Source organism: Neomonachus schauinslandi, chromosome 10, assembly GCF_002201575.2.
Source record: "Neomonachus schauinslandi chromosome 10, ASM220157v2, whole genome shotgun sequence".
Taxonomy (NCBI): domain Eukaryota; kingdom Metazoa; phylum Chordata; class Mammalia; order Carnivora; family Phocidae; genus Neomonachus; species Neomonachus schauinslandi.
This window is the reverse complement of record NC_058412.1, coordinates 51,911,433-51,929,904: the sequence shown is the minus strand read 5'-3', so window position 1 is coordinate 51,929,904 and position 18,472 is coordinate 51,911,433. Positions and strand designations below refer to the sequence as shown.

Here is an 18,472-nt window from a genome sequence, read left to right as displayed (position 1 = left end):
AGGACTCCACTGGGATGACCCATGTTTCCAGCTCCACTGTGCAGTCCAAGGGAGGAGGGCCTAGCACTTTGATTTTGAAGTCTACCTTAAAAGAACAAAGAAAATTCTGAAAAAAAACAGTGTGATGATGTATACCTCACACTAGCACCTATTAAGATATATTTAAAGAAAATGTGATCAAAACAGAAGTTACTGGTGTACAAATAGACAAATAGTCTGGTCTCTTCACTGGAAGAGACCAGAGAGTCCTAGAGCAGACCCAGGTATACATGGAAATGTACTGTAAGATGCAGTCAGTATTTCATTTTTTAAAAATATTTTATTTATTTATTTGAGAGAGAGAGAGAGAGCACAAGCAGGGGGAGGGGCAGAGGGAGAAGCCGACTTCCCACCGAGCCAGGAGCCCGATGCGGGGCTTGATCCCAGGACCCTGGGATCATGACCTGAGCCAAAGACAGATGCTTAACCAACTGAGCCTCCCAGGTGCCCTGCAGTCAGTATTTCAGATCAGGAGGCTAAGGATAAATATTTTAATCATCAGTGACTAGGAAAAAGAAGTTAAATCCTTAATTCTCACAATTCACCAAAATATGACAAATTCCATCTAGATTAAGAATTAAATGTAAATTTTTTCTTTGTTTTTCCTTTTTTACTTATAAATGTAAAATTTTTAAAAAGAAACCATTTAAGTATTGAGAATTTATATGAACATATAATTCTGTAGCAGAAAAAAACCTTTCAAAGCCTGACACAAAGACAGAAACATAGGCTCGGCCTAGAGATCCAAATACCAATGAGTTCTCTCCACCAGGAACCTCCATCAACAATCCCAAGGTGAATTATAACAATCTCCACCCCTGTCCCCCACCCCTACCTTTTCATGTATCCCTGATTCTGGCTCATCCTCCACCTGCTCACTCTGCCATCCAGGTCAGTATCCTTGAATCACCCCAGACTCCTCCTGCTCCCTCCTCATTCCCCCCTCCCAGGGTTACCCCTTCTTGGCCACCTCTCATTCTGCCTTGAATCTGTCCAGGTTGAACCTCTCCAGCTTGGCCCTGACTGAAGGCCTCATCCTGCCACCCTGTTACCAGCTCAAGGATTGCCCATGGGCCTCTCTGCTTCTAGTCACAGCCACCTCCAGCCCAATGGCTTGGAAAGCCTATAAAGACCACCTTGATTGCATGGACATTTTAGATTTATGAATGCTTAAATATGAACAAAACTAAATGGCAAATGACAACCTAGGATAAAATATTTGTTACATAAGAAAGACAAAGAGTTAATAGCTTGAATATATATCAAGTTCTCCTTTAAATCAAAAAGACAGGGGCACCTGGGTGGCTCAGTTGGTTGAGCAACTGCCTGCGGCCCAGGTCATGGTCCCAGGGTCCTGGGATCGAGTCCCGCATCAGGCTCCCTGCTCCGCAGGAAGCCTGCTTCTCTCTCTCCCACTCCCCCTGCTTGTGCTCCCTCTCTCATTGTCTCTCTCTCTCTGTCAAAAAAAAAAAATCAAAAAGACAAAAAAAGAATAAGCCACACTAAATAATAATAAAATACTGTACAAATGAAATGAAAAAAAGAACATACCAATAGAAAACTAAATAAAGCACATAATCAATTCTTCAAAAGAGAATAACCAGTGACTAATTGGCCTGTAGAAAAAGAGCCCAAGTAATAAAATAATAATTTTTAAAAATTTTTTAAAAATTTATTTGACAGGGGGCGCCTGGGTGGCTCAGTCATTAAGCGCCTGCCTTCGGCTCAGGTCATGATCCTAGGGTCCTGGGATCGAGCCCCACATCGGGGTCCCTGCTCGGCGGGAAGCCTGCTTCTCCCTCTGCCCCTCCCCCTGCTTGTGTTCCCTCTCTCTCTGTCTCTCTCTCTCTCTGTCAAAATAAATAAATAAAACCTTTAAAAAAAAATTTAGGGCGCCTGGGTGGCTCAGTCGGTTGAGCGACTGCCTTCGGCTCAGGTCATGATCCCGGGGTCCTGGGATCGAGTCCCGCGTCGGGCTCCCTGCTCTGCGGGGAGCCTGCTTCTCCCTCTCCCACTCCCCCTGCTTGTGTTCCCTCTCTCGCTGTGTCTCTCTCTGTCAAATAAATAAATAAAATCTTTAAAAAAAAAAAAAAAAAAAATTTATTTGACAGAGAGAGTCACAGTGAAAGAGGGAACACAAGCAGGGGGGGTGGGAGAGGGAGAAGCAGGCTTCCTGCCAAGCAGGGAGTCTGCTTCTCCCTCTGACCCTCCTCCCTCTCATGCTCTCTGTCTCTCATTCTCTCTCTCTCAAATAAATAAATAAATAAATAAATAAATAAATAAAAGAAAAGCAAAATATGGGGCACCTGGGTGGCTCAGCCGTTAAGCGTCTGCCTTCAGCTCAGGTCATGAACCCAGGGTCCTGGATCGAGCTCCGCATCAGGCTCCCTACTCGGCAGGAAACCTGTTTCTCCCTCTCCCACTCCCCCCTGCTTGTGTTTCCTCTCTCACTGTCTCTCTCTGTCAAATAAATAAATAAATCTTTAAAAAAAAAAAAAGATAAGAAAAATAAAGCAGCAACAATAAAATACTAGTTTGGCTTATCAAATTTGCAATTAAAAAAAAAAGCAGTATTCCCTAATATTGGGAAAGATGTAGGCAAAGAGATGCTCTCATAAGACTGGTAAAGATGTAGGCAAAGAGATGCTCTCATAAGACTGGTGGTAAGAGCCTAAGCTGATCTATCCTTTCTGGAAGGCAATTGGGCAATATGAAAATCACTGGAAGTGTGCATATTTTTTGATCTAGCAATTCTACTTCAAGACTATATCCTAAAGATAAAAATAACGATGTACACAAAGTCAGTATTACATATAAGCCTTACTGTTAGTCACCTAAGGGGCAATAATAAGAGATTAGTTAAATCATGGTAGGTACACAGTGAAATACTAGAGATCCATAAGAAGTTTATTTACTGTCAAGGAAAACTGTTTACAGTATATTGCTAGGTATAAAAAGCAAGTCACAGGGCGCCTGGGTGGCTCAGTTGGTTAAGCAACTGCCTTCGGCTCAGGTCATGATCCTGGAGTCCCGGGATCGAGTCCCGCATCGGGCTCCCTGCTCGGCGGGGAGTCTGCTTCTCCCTCTGACCCTCTTCCCTCTCGTGCTCTCTGTCTCTCATTCTCTCTCAGATAAATAAATAAAATCTTTAAAAAAAAAAAAAAAAAAGCAAGTCACAGAACAGTATGTATGATATGAACTAACTTATGTAATGAAATATGTAAGTGTGTACACATCCATATAAATACACAGAAAAAAATCTTTAGGCATGTAACCAAAATAGTAATAATACACACTTCTGACTAGTATTATTAGTATGATTTCTTACTTCCTTTTTTGTTCTTTGTGTTTCCCATTTTTAAAAGAAAATGGTGGTGGGGCACTTGGGTGGCTCAATCATTAAGCATCTGCCTTCAGCTCAGGTCATGATCCCAGGGTCCTGGGATCGAGCCCCGCATCGGGCTCCCTGCTCCGCGGGAAGCCTGCTTCTCCCTCTCCCACTCCCCCTGCTTGTGTTCTCTCTCTCGCTGTGTCTCTCTCTGTCAAATAAATAAATAAAATCTTAAATAAATAAATAAATAAAAGAAACATGGTGGTGCGATACAGACCTCCTTCCCTACCATCTGCCTGGTGGGGAATCCCTGTCCAGAATTCCCATTTGACTCTGAGTATCTACATCCCTTATATGGACATATGTGGTATTTCTTATGCTGCTATTTAACTTCTCAAACTTAATCTTGTCTCTTCAATTCTCTAGACCGTGAGTACAGTGCCTAGGACATAGCAAGTTCTTGGCAAATGGCCCAAGAAAGAACATGTCACCTCTGTGCCCATGACCCTGTGGGCTGCCTGAGCATGGACTGGTTGGCTCCACAGGTGTGGCATTCAAGCTTAGGCCAGGCTTGAGACTGCATGTTGTGGGCCACCTGTCAATCTTGCCCCATTGAAGATGCTTATTGTTGCTGCTAATTATTGTTGAGTGATGGGGCTGTTTGTTTAAAGCATAGGTTACTACCCCCCACCCAGAGGCAAAGCCAATCCTATGGCATCCTATAATTAATGAATCAGTAAGTATTTCCTCTGGCTTTGATCCAACAGATCCCTTCCTACTTCTTCCACCACCCTCACCCCATTTACAACTTCCCATCTTGGCTATTGGAGGCCTCCTTTGGAAAAGCACCCCTTTCATCAAAACTATGGGCCTAATCAGAATAGTCCTGTGTCCCTGGTATCCCAAGCTTGACTCACCAGCTCCTCCTTGTCCTTCTGAGTGATCAGGTCTGCTCTCATATTTAAGCGAATCTGTCACCCAAGCAGTCCAGCCTGTAGAATGAAAGAGCCCTAAGAGACCATTGTGGGAAGGACACAGGATTTTTTATGCAAATTCAGTAAGTTAATTTTCATGTTGTCCATAATCTCTGTAATCAGTACTCACTTTGGTTAAACTGTCTGGAGAAAAAAAAATACAAAAGCCATCAGAAATGGGAGAGTCAGAATCTGGGAGAAAAGACCAGTCAACTGCTTTTTTTTCCCCTCCTTGTAAAGATATAAACAATCCCTGGTGCTCCAGAGGTTCTAGAAGTAGCAAAGACGGGAGAGAGGTCCCGCATGTGCTTACCATGAGCATATCTGGAGATCAAGCTTAGACTGCCACCATGGGAACCTTGGACTAGGTACTTCACAGCTCCCTGCCTCGGCTTCCTCATCTGCAAAATGAGATGATAATAGTGGAACCTGCCTCACAGACTTGTTGTGGGGATTAAATGAGTTAATGGAGATAAAGCACTTAGAACAGTTGCTACAAGTGAACAAGACATAAGTGTTTGCCACTGTTAACAGAAGGAGTCACATGGTGACAGCCATGTTGAACTGTCTGCCCTTCTGTAGCCGATGGTTTCTCAGCCTCAACACTATTAACATTTTGGGCTGGGTAACTCTTTGTTGTGAGCAGCAGTTCTGTGAATTGCAGGATATTTAGCAGTATCCCTGGCCTCTCTCTACCCACTATATGCCAGTAGTACCCCCCTAACCCTCCCACATACCAATTTGCAACAACCAAAAATATCTCCAAACATTGCTAAATGTCCCCTGCCAGTGGGGTTGGGGTGAAATCGCCCCTTTCAGAACCACTGATATAGTCCTATAAAAGCCACTGTCAGGGGACACCCAGCTGACTCAGTAGAGCATGGACTCCTTTTTTACAGGGGAGGGGCAGAGGGAGAGGGAGAGAAGAATCTTAAGCAGGCTCCATGCCCAGCATGGACGGAGCCTGATGCAGGGCTCAATCTTGCGACCCTGAAATCATGACCTGAGCCGAAATTAAGAGTTAGACGCTCAACCTACTGAGCCACCCAGGTGCCCCTAGAGCACCTGACTCTTGATCTCGGGGACATGAGTTCAAGCCCCACATTAGGTGTAGAGTTTACCTTAAAAGGGGAGGGGGGCACCTGGGTGGCTCAGTCAGTTGGGTGGCTGCCTTTGGCTCAGATCATGATCTCAGGAGTCCTGGGATTGAGCCCCACATTGGGCTCCTTGTTCAGCGGGGAATCTGCTTCTCTGTCTCCGTCCACCCCTCCCCCTGCTTGTGCTCTCTCTCTCTCTCAAATAAATAAATGAAATCTTAAAAAAAAAAGCCACTGCTAAAAAAAAGAAGCTATGCCACACACTCTGAGCAGGTCTGGTATGGATCCCGGACTGAAGGTCCCACAATGGGGCCCCTTGTGGTTTGATGTAGGAGCTGCAGGTGGGGAAGTAAGGAGTGGCCAGTTCCGTCTCTGTAGATAGCTGCCATTTTCTCTCCCTGCAGATGGAATGGGAAACTGGGGCCATTCTAATTGGGAGGGACCCTCACCCCTGAGAGACTAAGAGGGTACAGAGAGAAAGGGAGTCCAGGAGCTGACTTCTCTGGCAGCTTGTGTCTGTGGCCTTAATTAGAGAGAGCCCTGTCGAGCCCAGAGGGGAGAAGGCCATATAGGATTCAAACTTAAAGCCTTGGCCATGGCAGAAAACACCCTCTCACCTAGTGAGGCCTCTGGGCACAGGAGCCTCTGCAGCCCCTCTGTTCTCAGGAAACAAGCAGGCTCTGCACTTGATTATGAAAAGAAATACACTACTCTTTTCATAAAATAACCTCCTGACCACATAGCACTATTAAAACTTGACATGCACTTATTTTGACCCAGGAGTTGCTACAGATGTATTCTATGGCTATATTAGCCAGGTGCACAGCATCTACACAGGGCCTGTGGTGTCCTAATCTAGAGTACAGGCTTGGGACTTCACTGCCCTGTTCAAATCCCAGATCTACCACCTACCAGATGGTGACTATAGGAAAGTTACTGATCTCCTTGTGACTTAATTCAATCATTTGTGAAGCAGGGGCAATAATAGGGCCTATGTCACTGGACTATTACAAGGGTTATGTGACTTACTACATGCAAAGAATAAGGTCTATGGTCAACAAATGTTAGATATTATTATGTTCATTGTGCCCTTAACTGGTAATAGCTAAAAATCTGGAAATTTATGCCAATCAACTGGTTACATACATGTGGCACATCTAGTCTATAGAATACTGGGCATCATTAAAAGAAATGAAGTTGAACTATATCTACTTAAATGATAGAATTCATTTAATAAGATCAAATTGCTAAATAATCAAATATGTTGCAGATAAGTATATATAGTTTGGGATTATTTGTATATAAAAAGAGTTCTATAGAAATGGATAAATGTCTTTATCTGCATAGAAAAATTTCTAGAAGAACCATCAAGAGGCTGTTGGCGGGGCACCGGAGTGGCTCCGTCGGTTAAGCGTCTGCCTTCAGTTCAGGTCATGATCCCAGGGCCCTGGGACTGAGCCCTGCATCGGGCTTCTTGCTCAGTGAGGAGCCTGCTTCTCCCTCTCCTTCTGATTGCCGCTCCCCCTGCTTGTGCTCTCTCTGTCAAATAAATAAATAAAATCTTAAAAAACAAAAAAAGAAGAAGCTGTTAGCAATAGTTGTATCTAGTGAGTAGGAACAGAGGATGGAGAACTTTTGCTTTCTCCTTTGGTACTGTTAAAATTTTCTGTGAGCATGTATGTTTTTGAAAATAATATATGTATTTTTTAAGATTTTATTTATTCATTTGTCAGAGAGAGAGAGAGCACATGCAGGGGGAATGGCAGGCGGGGAGAGAAGCAGGCTCCCCACTGAGCAAGGAGCCCATGTGGGGCTTGATGCAGGGCTCAATCGCAGAACCCTGGGATGATGACCTGAGCTGAAGGCAGACAGTGACTGACTAAGCCACCCAAGCGTCCCTAATATTGTTTTTTAAGATTTTATTTATTTATTTGAGAGAGAGAGAATGAGAGACAGAGAGCATGAGAGGGAGGAGGGTCAGAGGGAGAAGCAGACTCCCTGCCGAGCAGGGAGCCCGACGCGGGACTCGATCCCGGGACTCCAGGATCATGACCTGAGCCGAAGGCAGACACTTAACCAACTGAGCCACCCAGGCGCCCCCTAATATTGTTTTTTAAAAAAGAACAAGATAAATTTATATCTACTGATGTGGAAACATTTTTAAGATATATTGCACTTTTTTTTCAAAAGTGGCAGAATATGAATAGCACAAGCCACAGGAATGAATCTCGGTTCACAAACTCAAGTGTGCAGGACACCAAACTTTAGTTTCTATAACTCAACTCAATGTTTATGGTCAGCTTCCATTGTGCCAACAGGAAACTCAACTCTAGGTGTGTCTGAGTTCTCCAGAATACTGAGAAGTGCCAGCATGGAACACAGGAGGTGGCTGTGAAGCTGGCTGAAGCCATATCCAATAGCCTCTGCCACTCTCTGCCACCCATGGGCATCCAAGAATCTTGGACCAGGCTGCCCGTGTCCCTACAGCTTGGTCCCAACATGCGGTCCCACCACGTGGCCACCACTCTCTGGAATCTCACTCCTGCCTGCCCAGGTGATCTGCTAGAAGGCAAGGTGGGACTCTGGAGACCACAGATCTTTCTCCCCTGTCTCTCCTGCCCCAAGCCTGTCTGGGGAGGAGAGCTCTGCAAAGAGTTGGGGGTCTTTCCACTCCAGGTGAAATCCTTCTTCTTTCTTGTTTCTAGTCAAGGTATTCAGTCTGTGCAAAAGAATCCTTTTCCTTCAATGAGCTATTCCACAAACCCTAAAGTTCTCCTAAGCGCATAAGCTTTTGGCACACAAAAGCCAGAGACACCTGAAACTTGATTCCAATTTCTAATCTGGGGAGCTAGTTCAGGAGGAAATGAGCTCCAAGGATGTGAGAGTGGGAAAGGGGAAAATCCACAAGGAGGAAAGTGATTAATTTCTCAAATATTATGCCAGCCACGCAGATGTGTAAATGCAGAGCAAAAAGTCTGAACATTCCCACCAAAGAATTAACAGTGTCTACCAGTAGGGTAAGCTTTTAAGAGAGGGCAAGGGCTAGAAGGGGAGCTTTACCTTTTTATTGTATGTATTTCTAAACTGCTTTTGTATTTTAGTGATGAAGCTCTATTCAGTATTGCATATATCATCTACTATTTGAAACATATAAATACATATATATTTTTCCCTCCAGGCTGGAGTTGGAGGGTGATGCAGGTCACACCTGTTTAGCCCACTGAAGAGCAGAACCTTGGAGAGTGTATTTGCATGAAGGGCTGAGAGACTTGTTAGGAAAAAGAATTCTTTCTAAGGGAAGAAGGAGAAGAGCACAGTGAACTGACCCGGGGCCAAAGCTTTGCTCAGTGGAAGGAGGAAGTAATCCTGAGCTGAAGCAGTAGTTGATGGACACACACCCGTGGGACCAAACCTCAAGACCCTATAAAGCAATGGGGGCACCAGCAGCCTCACAGCCCTGCTCCTACAGAGGAGCCAGCTGACCTCATGCCAACAGGAGTGGCAGTGGCTCCCAGCAGGCGTGGGGTGTCTAATGGGTGGGGCAATGTCCAGCAGAACTGATAGCTTCATGGGGTGTGGCAGGGGCAAAGGGAGGCTGCAGAGTGGAGGAGGGGAAAAGATAGCTGGGAGTGGGAGGGTGTAGCTGTCTAACCTTATCCACCAGCACATGGGAGACACACACCCTGGGGACGCCCAAAATGCTCACGGGGTGAGGCTCTGGGAGGTAGGCAAGACCTGGAATTCTGCACTGGCAGGTAGGAGCAAGAGTCAGAGATACACGTGGACAAGCTCTAATGATGTGATGAGTGCACAGGTGTCCAGGTGTGTGCACAGGCGGGGAGCACCAGAGAGGGAGCCACAAAGTCTACATGGGAGGGGTCAGGGAAGGGCTCCTGAGTCAACTGACGTTGGTAGTTCAGAGTGGGTGGGAAGGGTGGATGGCATGAGGAACTGCATGCGCAAAGGCCTGGAGCTGTGCGGGAGCTAGCCAGAGACTGGGGGAACTATCTGAAAGCACCTCAGACTCAATACAGGGGAGTGGTCAGTGAGGCCACACAGACTGTGTTCCATGATAAGGAATTTGAACTTTATCCTGCTGGCAATGGTGAAGCTCAGAAGAGGGCTTTACGCAGGGAAATGAGATGAACACATTACCAGGCAAATTTTTCACCACCACACTCCTACCACTCCTAGCTAACTCCCACCGAGTGTGCAGTCTCAGAGTGTTGCTTCCTCCAGGAAGTGTTCCCTGACCACCTCTTGGACACAGCTAGCCCTCAGCTCAGGCTTCTAGAGGCTCCCAAGCACCACCCTCTCTTCCTTCCCCATCACGCTGTGTCTTGATTACCTGTGCCCTGTACTTTTTTCTGTCCCCTCATACACTGTGAGTGCTGGAGGCCAAGGATTACATCTGTTGTGTTCTGTATTCTATCCCCAGCACTCCACACAGGGCCTGGCATGATAAGTATTCAATATGTATTTATTTAGTAGGAAACAAAACAACAACAACAAAGCCTATGAGAAGACAGTCTTGTGGTTTCCAGCCAGAGCTGCAGATTACAAGTTGGAAAGGGGAGACAGGGGGACCGGGGAGACAGCTCATGCAATAGTTTGGTTAAGGAGTGACGAGGGCCTGACCTGAGGCAGTGGTGGTAGAACTAGAGAGCAGAAAAAGATTGAGAAAATATTTAGAAGGCAGCAATGATAGGCTTGGGTGATTAGATGAGGGAAGTGAGGGGATCAGATAAGGAGAGGAGGGCTCCTGGGCTTCTGGCTTAAGCGGTGGGTAGATGACAGATTAACCAAGACTGGCTATTCTGGAAGAGGAGGCAATGTGTTGGGGAAGATGATGAAATCAGTTTAGACATGTTGACTTTGACATGCCTGTAGGGCATACAGGTGGAGAGGTCCCAAGGGCAGCTGGAATCATAGCACTAGAGCCCAGGACAGACATCTTGACTGAAGATAGAGATTTGGGAGCTGTCAGCCTACAGGTGATTATTAAAGATCAAGGAGGGGATAAGATAACCCAGGGAGCAAAGGAGGAGGGAAAACAACAAGGAGGATCCCCACCTGTAAGAGGTGTGGGGGGGGAGGGCTATGGAAGGGAAAGGAGACATAAGATAGGAAGGGAGAAGAGAGCAGTTATCACAAGGGAGAAGTGGCTTCAAGGAGTAGTAAACAGGGTCTAACAGTATGTAGAAACAGAGCTGGCCCCAGCCCTGGCTCCCCTTAATAGTTGAGAAAACTGAGGTCTAGGGATACTGAGGTGTTCAAAGCCACAAACTATTATTGCCCACGATCACACACATTGGTGGCTTATGATCCCTGGAGTCCTGGGGGTCCCAAAGACCCTTCCGGTGTGGCCCAAGAGGCAAAGAACATTTTTATAATAATACCAAGACTTGGGGTGCCTGGGTGGCTCAGTTGGTTAAGCGACTGCCTTTGGCTCAGGTCATGATCCTGGAGTCCTGGGATCGAGTCCCGCATAGAGCTCCCTGCTCAGCAGGGAGTCTGCTTCTCCCTCTGACCCTCCCCCTCTCATGTGCTCTCTCTCAAATAAATAAATAAAATCTTAAAGAAAAATACCAAGACTTTTTTGCAGTACTCACTTAGTTGACATTTGAACTGATAATACAAAAGCAACAGTTGGTAAAACTGCTGGGGACTTAGCACAAATCAGTGAAGTCATATTCTGCTCCCCAGGCACTTTGGTTTAAAAAAAGGCTAGCTTCTCATAAGAATGCCCATGATAGAACAATAATTACTGATTTTTTAACATGACCCTTGGGGTGCCTGGCTGGCCTGTGACTCGTGATCTCAGGGTTGTGAGATTGAGCCCTGTGTTGCGTGTAGAGATTACTTAAAAATAAAATCTTAAAAAAAAAAAAAAAAATTACCGTGAGTACGTTTTGTTAATAGTCTGTGCATAAAGCACTTCTGCTATATACCAAAGTACTAGATAAATTTATGTGATTGTTTGCTTTGAGAAATGAACCACCTCCTTTTTTCATGAAACATTTTTATTAGAAAAATGACCCCCCCCCCCAAAAAAAGGAAAGAACGACTGACAAATTATGATTACTCAGATGTGGGCCTTTGGCAGTCATTTTCTCAAAAATTAATGAAGTGAGCTTGTCACATCAAGGAAAACTGACAGTATTTTTTGCCAATGATAAAATTTGATCTGGCAAGTGAAAATTAGAATTTTATTTTTGTTTAAAGATATTTTTTATTTATTTATTTGACAGAGAGAGAGAGCACAAGTAGGCAGAGCCACAGGCAGAGGGAAAGGGAGAAGCAGACTCTCTGCTGAGCAGGGAGCCCGATGCAGGACTCGAGGGACCCTGGGATCGTGACCTGAGCCGAAGGCAGCCGCTTAACCGACTGAGCCACCCAGGCGCCCCGAAAATTAGGATTTTAAAAACTTGTCTCCACACCATGAGCTTCACAGCTTCCTGGTACTTAAAGACTTTGCTGATGACATCAGTGGTAATACTAGGAATGTAATACTATGGATTGAAATGTGTCTACATTGGGAAGATCTCCATAAATCACTGAGCCATTATTTTCCAAATGACCAACGCATAATGTCTCAAGCATGAACTAAAGAACCATTCAAAGTGCAAGACAAATCAATGGAGTTTAATATAGCTGAGGATGAGAAGTTCAATGACATGGTTTCAGATCTCACATTGCAACTACCTTTCAGAAACTGCCATTTGTCCAGTTTTGGTGAAATATCAAAGAAGGTATCCACAATTATCTGAAAAGGGTACTAAAAATACTCCTACTTTTTTCAGCTACGAATCTGTATGAAGTGGGTTTTTATTCATCTACTCCAACCAAAGCAACGTATCATGATAGACTGGTAAAGAAGCAGATACAAGAACCCAACTGTCTTCTGTTAAGCCAGTCACTAAAGACATTTGCAAAACTGTAAAATAATGACTCTCTGAATTTTTTCATTTTAGATATTTTTATAAAAAGTATGTTAACATGTAAAGGACTTATTACTGTTATTTTTACATAATAAATACTTTTAAAGTCTTTTTCTAATATTTGTTTCCATATCTGTATTATGGTAAATATCTACAGCTACAGCCCACATAAATAAAGGTGTTTGAAGTCCTCAATAATTTTTAAAAGTGTAAAAGGGTCCTGAGACCAAAACACTTGAGAACCATTAATATAGACCACCCTTTCCTGCCTCCCAGTTCTAGGAGCTTATTTCTAGCACACCCACCCCTCCCATGCACTTCTCCGTAAAATATAGAATTATAAAACAAAATAAAAAATAAAACTTAGCTGAAGAAGAGATGAGACAGCAGGTACAGTGAGCTAAGCAGAGAATAAGACCCTTTCTTTCCCTTCAAAATAATGTTCCTTTAAGGGCCACGGCCTGGTAACTAACACTGCCAGGGTAGGCTGGGTTCCTCCACACCCCCTTCCTACTGCCACCTGTGGGAGAAGACAGACTGGGGGCAGAGGGCTCAGTGGGAGTTCAGGTGTCATCTCCTTCACATTCAGTATCTGATTTGATACAACAGCCAATGAAGCAAGTAAGGCAGGTGGGGTTTTCTGTATTAGTCACTATTTACAGGGGAGGAAACAGAGGTCTGTGTCTTGCCTGACACCAACCAGTAAACAAAAGATGGGGAGGGCGGGCAGAAGCATTGGGTTCCTTCCACTGGGCACTAACTCTATGATGCCTCTCTTCCCCACTCAAGCCTAGAGGTCCATCATTAAAGATGCATTATTTTACATGTAAAGTCTTCTCTTACATTTATAAGCCACATAGATTTCTTCTTTTAAACCTCTGTTCATTCTTTTGGGTAACTGATCTTTTTGTAATAGTTTGTAAGAAAAAGTGACCCTTTGTATTGCTTTTCAATTCCAAAACTGGTTTTAAAATGATTAAGAAGTGGGGTGCCTGGGTGGCTCAGTCAGTTAAGCATCAAACTCTTGATTTTGGCTCAGGGTTGTGAGATTGAGCCTTGTGTTGGGATTCTCTCTCTCCCTCTCCCTTGCCCCTTCCCCCACCCCGTGCCCCCCCAAAATAAATAAATAAATCTTTTAAAAATGATTAAGAAGTTAATGAAATAAAAGAGAAACAAACAACAGACATAACACAAAAGCTGGTTCTTACAAAACAGAAGTCTAACAAAACTAATCATGAAAAAAGCATGAATCATTAAATATACAATATTGGGAATGAAAAAGGGAAAATAAAGTACAGTAGAGATATAAAAACAAGACTATGAACATTTTATGCTAATAATTTTTAAATTTTGAGAAAATATATATATTTTTAAGATTTTATTTATTTATTTGAGAGAGAGAGCATGAGCAGAGGGAAGGGCAGAGGGAGAGGAAGAAGCAGACTCCCCCCTGAGGACCCAGGACCCTGGGATCATGACCTGAGCCGAAAGCAGATGCTTAACCGACTGAACCACCCAGATGCCCCTTGATAAAAATTTTAAACTACCAAATTACTTGACTAGAGAAGTAATAGTTACAGTAAAATTTATATAGCAGTAGTAGAAGTAATATTTTGGGGTCTCTCTTAAATGCAAACCCCTCAGGGAAGTAAGTGCTAGTGAGTTCCTTCCTTGGTCATCTTTTGTGACACAAGAGATGGGTCTTTGGAACCTAGGCCTACCTGGATGGAAGAGGGTGCTGAGAGTACAGAGGAGGTGTTAGCACGGCCCCTTGTTTGGCAACCCTGGTTGGCCTGAAGTCAGACTACCAGGCTATACCAGGCTGCCAAGACATCCCCTGCTTGCTTCCACAAGATTCAGCACCTTCAACAAGAGATTCCACCTGCCCTGTCAGTCCCAGGTGGGCACTAAGATGCCTCTGTTAATCTGGCTCTGCCTAGCCCAAAGTGTCAGCCTATAATCCCCTCTTCCCTTACCTGATTCCTCCTTCCCTCCTCCCCTCTCCTTCTCCTCTTCTTCCCTCTCCCAACCTCCTCTCCCCCATCTTCTGTTGGAAGACACAGGAGCTCCAGGTGTGGCTGGAGTCATATCAGGTGCTACACCACCTCTCCCCACATCCAGCCCGCTTCCCATGCCCACCACCTGGTACTTCTGGCCACAGGAATTGCAGCAAATATGTGGAGGCCTGAAGCCTAACCCTCAGCCTGTCTTGGTCCATTCCCCAAACTTTTTTTTTTTTTTTAAGATTTTATTTATGGGGCGCCTAAGTGGCTCAGTTGGTTAAGTGTCTGCCTTCAGCTCAGGTCAGGATCCCAGGGTCCTGGGATTGGGCCCCGCGTTGGGCTCCCTGCTCGGCAGGAAGTCTGCTTCTCCCTCTTCTTCCCACTCATGCTCTCTCTCACTATCTCTCTCTCAAATAAATAAATATTTTTTATTTGACAGAGAGAGAGAGCACAAGCCAGGGGGAGCAGCAGGCAGAGGGAGAGGGAGAAGCAGACTCCCCATCGAGCAGAGAGCCCGACATGGGGCTTGATCCCAGGACCCTGGGATCACAACCCAACATCCCCAAATTCATTTCTGAGTCTGATGTTGGAATGGGATAGAGAAGGGGTCCAAGGAATGTGATGGTGTGTGCAGTAAAGGGAAGTAATTGTCTAGCTCTGAGCCCTGTTACTGGGAGTTAATGCAACAGATCTATCCTTTATACCTTACACTGTCTGTGGCCCAAATGAATGTCCAACACATATAAGCACTACTGTGTCTCTAATTTGTCAGTTGGATGAATAAAAGTTAAATCTGTTAAAATGTGTTACTCTGTCTACACCAGCTTGTGACCACTAGCATTATCTCAAGCAACAGACACCAGAAGCACCACCACTACAGTGTGTGTGTGTGTGTGTGTGTGTGTGTGTTGGGGGTAGAAATCAATTAAATGTTATAATAATGACAGAAAAGGTGATCTTCAGGATGGGAATGACCAATGTATACAACATTGCTGTGGTCAAATTGTGAGGTCGTGGGGAGTAGGAGTGGGAAGGAAGCCACAACAGAAAGTTGAGTTTAGACAGAAAAGGTTCCTTGGTGGACCCTGCAATGTTTTAGCCTTCGATTGACCCTAGCTCCTAACAGCCCCTAGGGCAGGTGCTTCAGTGGACTCCTAACCTTACTCAAAGCCTCAGGGGTGGGATGGGCTGTAGAGGACAGATACTCACTGTGACCTACAACTTCTGCTGACTACCTGGGTCTGCAGTAGCCAGCCTGTCAGACAACAGAAAACAGAAAACAGAAAACCGATGCTGCAGTGACACTGACCATGCCCAAGGCCAGTTGACTAGGCATGTTCAAGTGCATTAATAGGGTGGGTTGGAACAATTTAAAATCTGTACCATACCAGATGTTTGGTGGTCCTTACCAAAGTCAGCCTCTGGAGGACAACGCAAATAGGAATCCCCAACAGAGAATTGAAAACCTACAAGAGTAAGAAAGAGGTGCCGAGTCACAGGCACTTCCTAGTCCAGGTTGGTATTATGATTTGAAAGGCTCTAAGGAAGGTCCCCACACCCTCTACCTATCCAGTGAAATTATGCCTATAATCCCCAAATTAGAGTTCTCTTCCTTTCACTGTACTTGCACTAGTCTGGGCAGTGCTGGGTGAAGCTAGGACCAGGGTTACTCTGAGCAGTTGGCACTCTTCCACCCCAGTTCAGAGGAAGACTCTGAGGAAGAAGTGTGATGGAAGTAACAATGGGACACAGCTTTCTAATATTGCCTGTTACTGATTCTATTGCTGGTCTAGACTTCCAGGTCTCTCTCCCTAACCCCACCAAACCTATTTGGGTTCAATACTCAGAAACAGTAAGCTGCTTCTTCAAAGTACCCACCACCCCCTGCAACCGGAGACCTACTAAATCAGGTTGCTCAGCATGTGCACTATGTAGGCCCAAGGGCTAGAGGTGATTAACTCAAGACTTCCCCCTGCAGCTGCCTCTGTATGCAGGATGGAGTGAGGGACTTTGGAGGTGACACAGTAGAAGCCTGGTATATTTTGATGTGATGTGTCAGGCCCTTAGAAGAAGTCCCCCTTCCAAAAATATCCCCCCTATTCCAGACCACCTGGCACCTAAAATTTCATTAGAGGGCCCTTAAAGTTACTCAGTAGGTTCCCGGAAAAACACAAAGATCTCAACTCGGGCTGAAGGTGGAGGATTAGTGAGAAGTCACATTAGAACAATGAACGGCAGCCTTGGAATTCCTAGATGAGGGCCTAGGGATGGCAATCCAGTGGGAAGAGGAGTGAGGGTGGGGAAGTTGGAGGGTTGGTGCATTTTCATAGCAAATAGTTTTTAATCACATCAAAATCAATCCCTCCCTCCAACCCTTAGTCATTTTGCCTGTCAGAGGCAGGCAAACACCCAAGGCTGAGCTGAGGAATAAAGGAATTCTCCGCAGGGTCCTCTCCCTGGAGGAGGCCAAGGACAGGAGTACAGCCCCTTGGGCCAAGAATGGCAGGAAAGGAGCAAGGTAAATTGTGGCCTGGATTGCCCAGTCACATGATGGGATCGCGCTGCTTCTTGTCACGTAATCTCTTTTTCCCTCCTCCTCTGGTCTCTCCCTCTCCTTTCCCCTCCCTCTGCTCTGTTTTGATTTAGTTAAAATAGATGCAAACTCTGGTCTTTTCTATTTTTAATACCTAGCCATTACATAATCCACAACATAATTGCTGACTTGAGAAACTATTGGCAAGAGTAGAAAATCCCCAGAGTTTTAAACAGGAAAAGGATTATTACAGCACAAAAGCCTTTGGCAGTTTTACTGACTGGTAAACCGTCTGTAATCGTCACTTGCCAGTGGAAGTCACATGGGCCCTGGGAAACACTCTCCCCACCTCAGGGAAAGCAGGCTTGGGGGAAGGGATGAACCATAGCCTAAACTGGAAGGAGGCTGCTTTGTGTATCCAGGCAGGGGGTTGGGTGGGATGCCTGGAGCTCCCGCTGGGCCCAGACACCAGGGCTAAAGGAGTGAGCTTCAGGTTACCTGCCCTCCCCAGGCCACCTTTTAACTGCTTTTGTTCCTTGCTAAGAGTGAAGTCTCCAGCATCCGCATCCCTCTTCAATTTCCTGGAATCTTCAAACAGCCTCCAACACACTCCTGAGCAAGCCTTACTCAGAGTGGACTATCTCGTTAAATGTATGATTTCATTAAGACACAGGAGCAAGGAAGACTGCTTGTGAATCACAGAGACCTGACCTACTCCTCTGCTTTCCATTTATTTCCATCCACCATACTATTCAATTCTTCAATAAAATGAGCCAATAAAAATATAATAACTAGAGATTTGGTAAAGGGTTGGAAGGGGAGCAGATTCTGCCACCTCAAAAAATGTCTCTTTGGCATAAGGATTTTTCTGCACTAAAAGCAATCAAAACACAGCAAATTTAGGAAAAGCTCTTTACCTCCCCCCTCAACTGCCTAAATTTACATTGGAAGGGGGCCTATACCTGGACACTATTACCAGAGATACCTTTTTACCTAAGAAACTTATCTGCACAAAAGGACAACCTTTTTTTTCCAAACATCTCCTCTTGTGAATGGCCTTCCTTCCCTTTGTATCCCCAGACCTCTACCTCTTTCCTTAGCTTAGGATGTTATATAAAACTTCAATTACTTGACTGCCCTTTGGGCCTCATATTTTTATGGTGCTCCCATACATACAAAATTTGTTTTTCTCCTGCAATCTATTTTATATCAATTTAGTTATTAGACCAAACATTCTAGGAAGAAAGAAGGGAACATTTTCCCTCCTCTCCAGATTTCACAACCAAATCAAAATTATCTCATTAAGACAAAATTGTCTGTATGTGTGTTGCGGATATCGCTAGTGTAAGAGATACAGAGGGGACAGGGATAGCTTTCCCTGATTTTGCCAATTCTGCCACAGTCCCATCCCCAATAATTGAGGATAGCCAGTCCAATTTGGGTACCTACGGGGTGACAATTCCTTCAAAAAATGTTTGCTGAGGGGCACCTGGGTGGCTCAGTCAGTTAAAAGTCTGACTTGGTTTTGGCTCAGGTCATGATCTGGGGTCATGA

At 44.9% G+C, this 18,472-nt stretch overlaps 1 long non-coding RNA gene across 1 annotated transcript; it reads right to left on the bottom strand.

The window, feature by feature from the left end:
* Positions 1–3,155: 3,155 nt before the first annotated feature.
* LOC123326039 lies at positions 3,156–4,719 on the bottom strand. Its single transcript, XR_006540829.1, has 3 exons — positions 4,658–4,719; positions 4,288–4,362; positions 3,156–3,185 (listed from the first exon to the last, which is right to left on the bottom strand). It is a non-coding gene; the product is annotated as an uncharacterized LOC123326039 (long non-coding RNA).
* Positions 4,720–18,472: the final 13,753 nt, after the last annotated feature.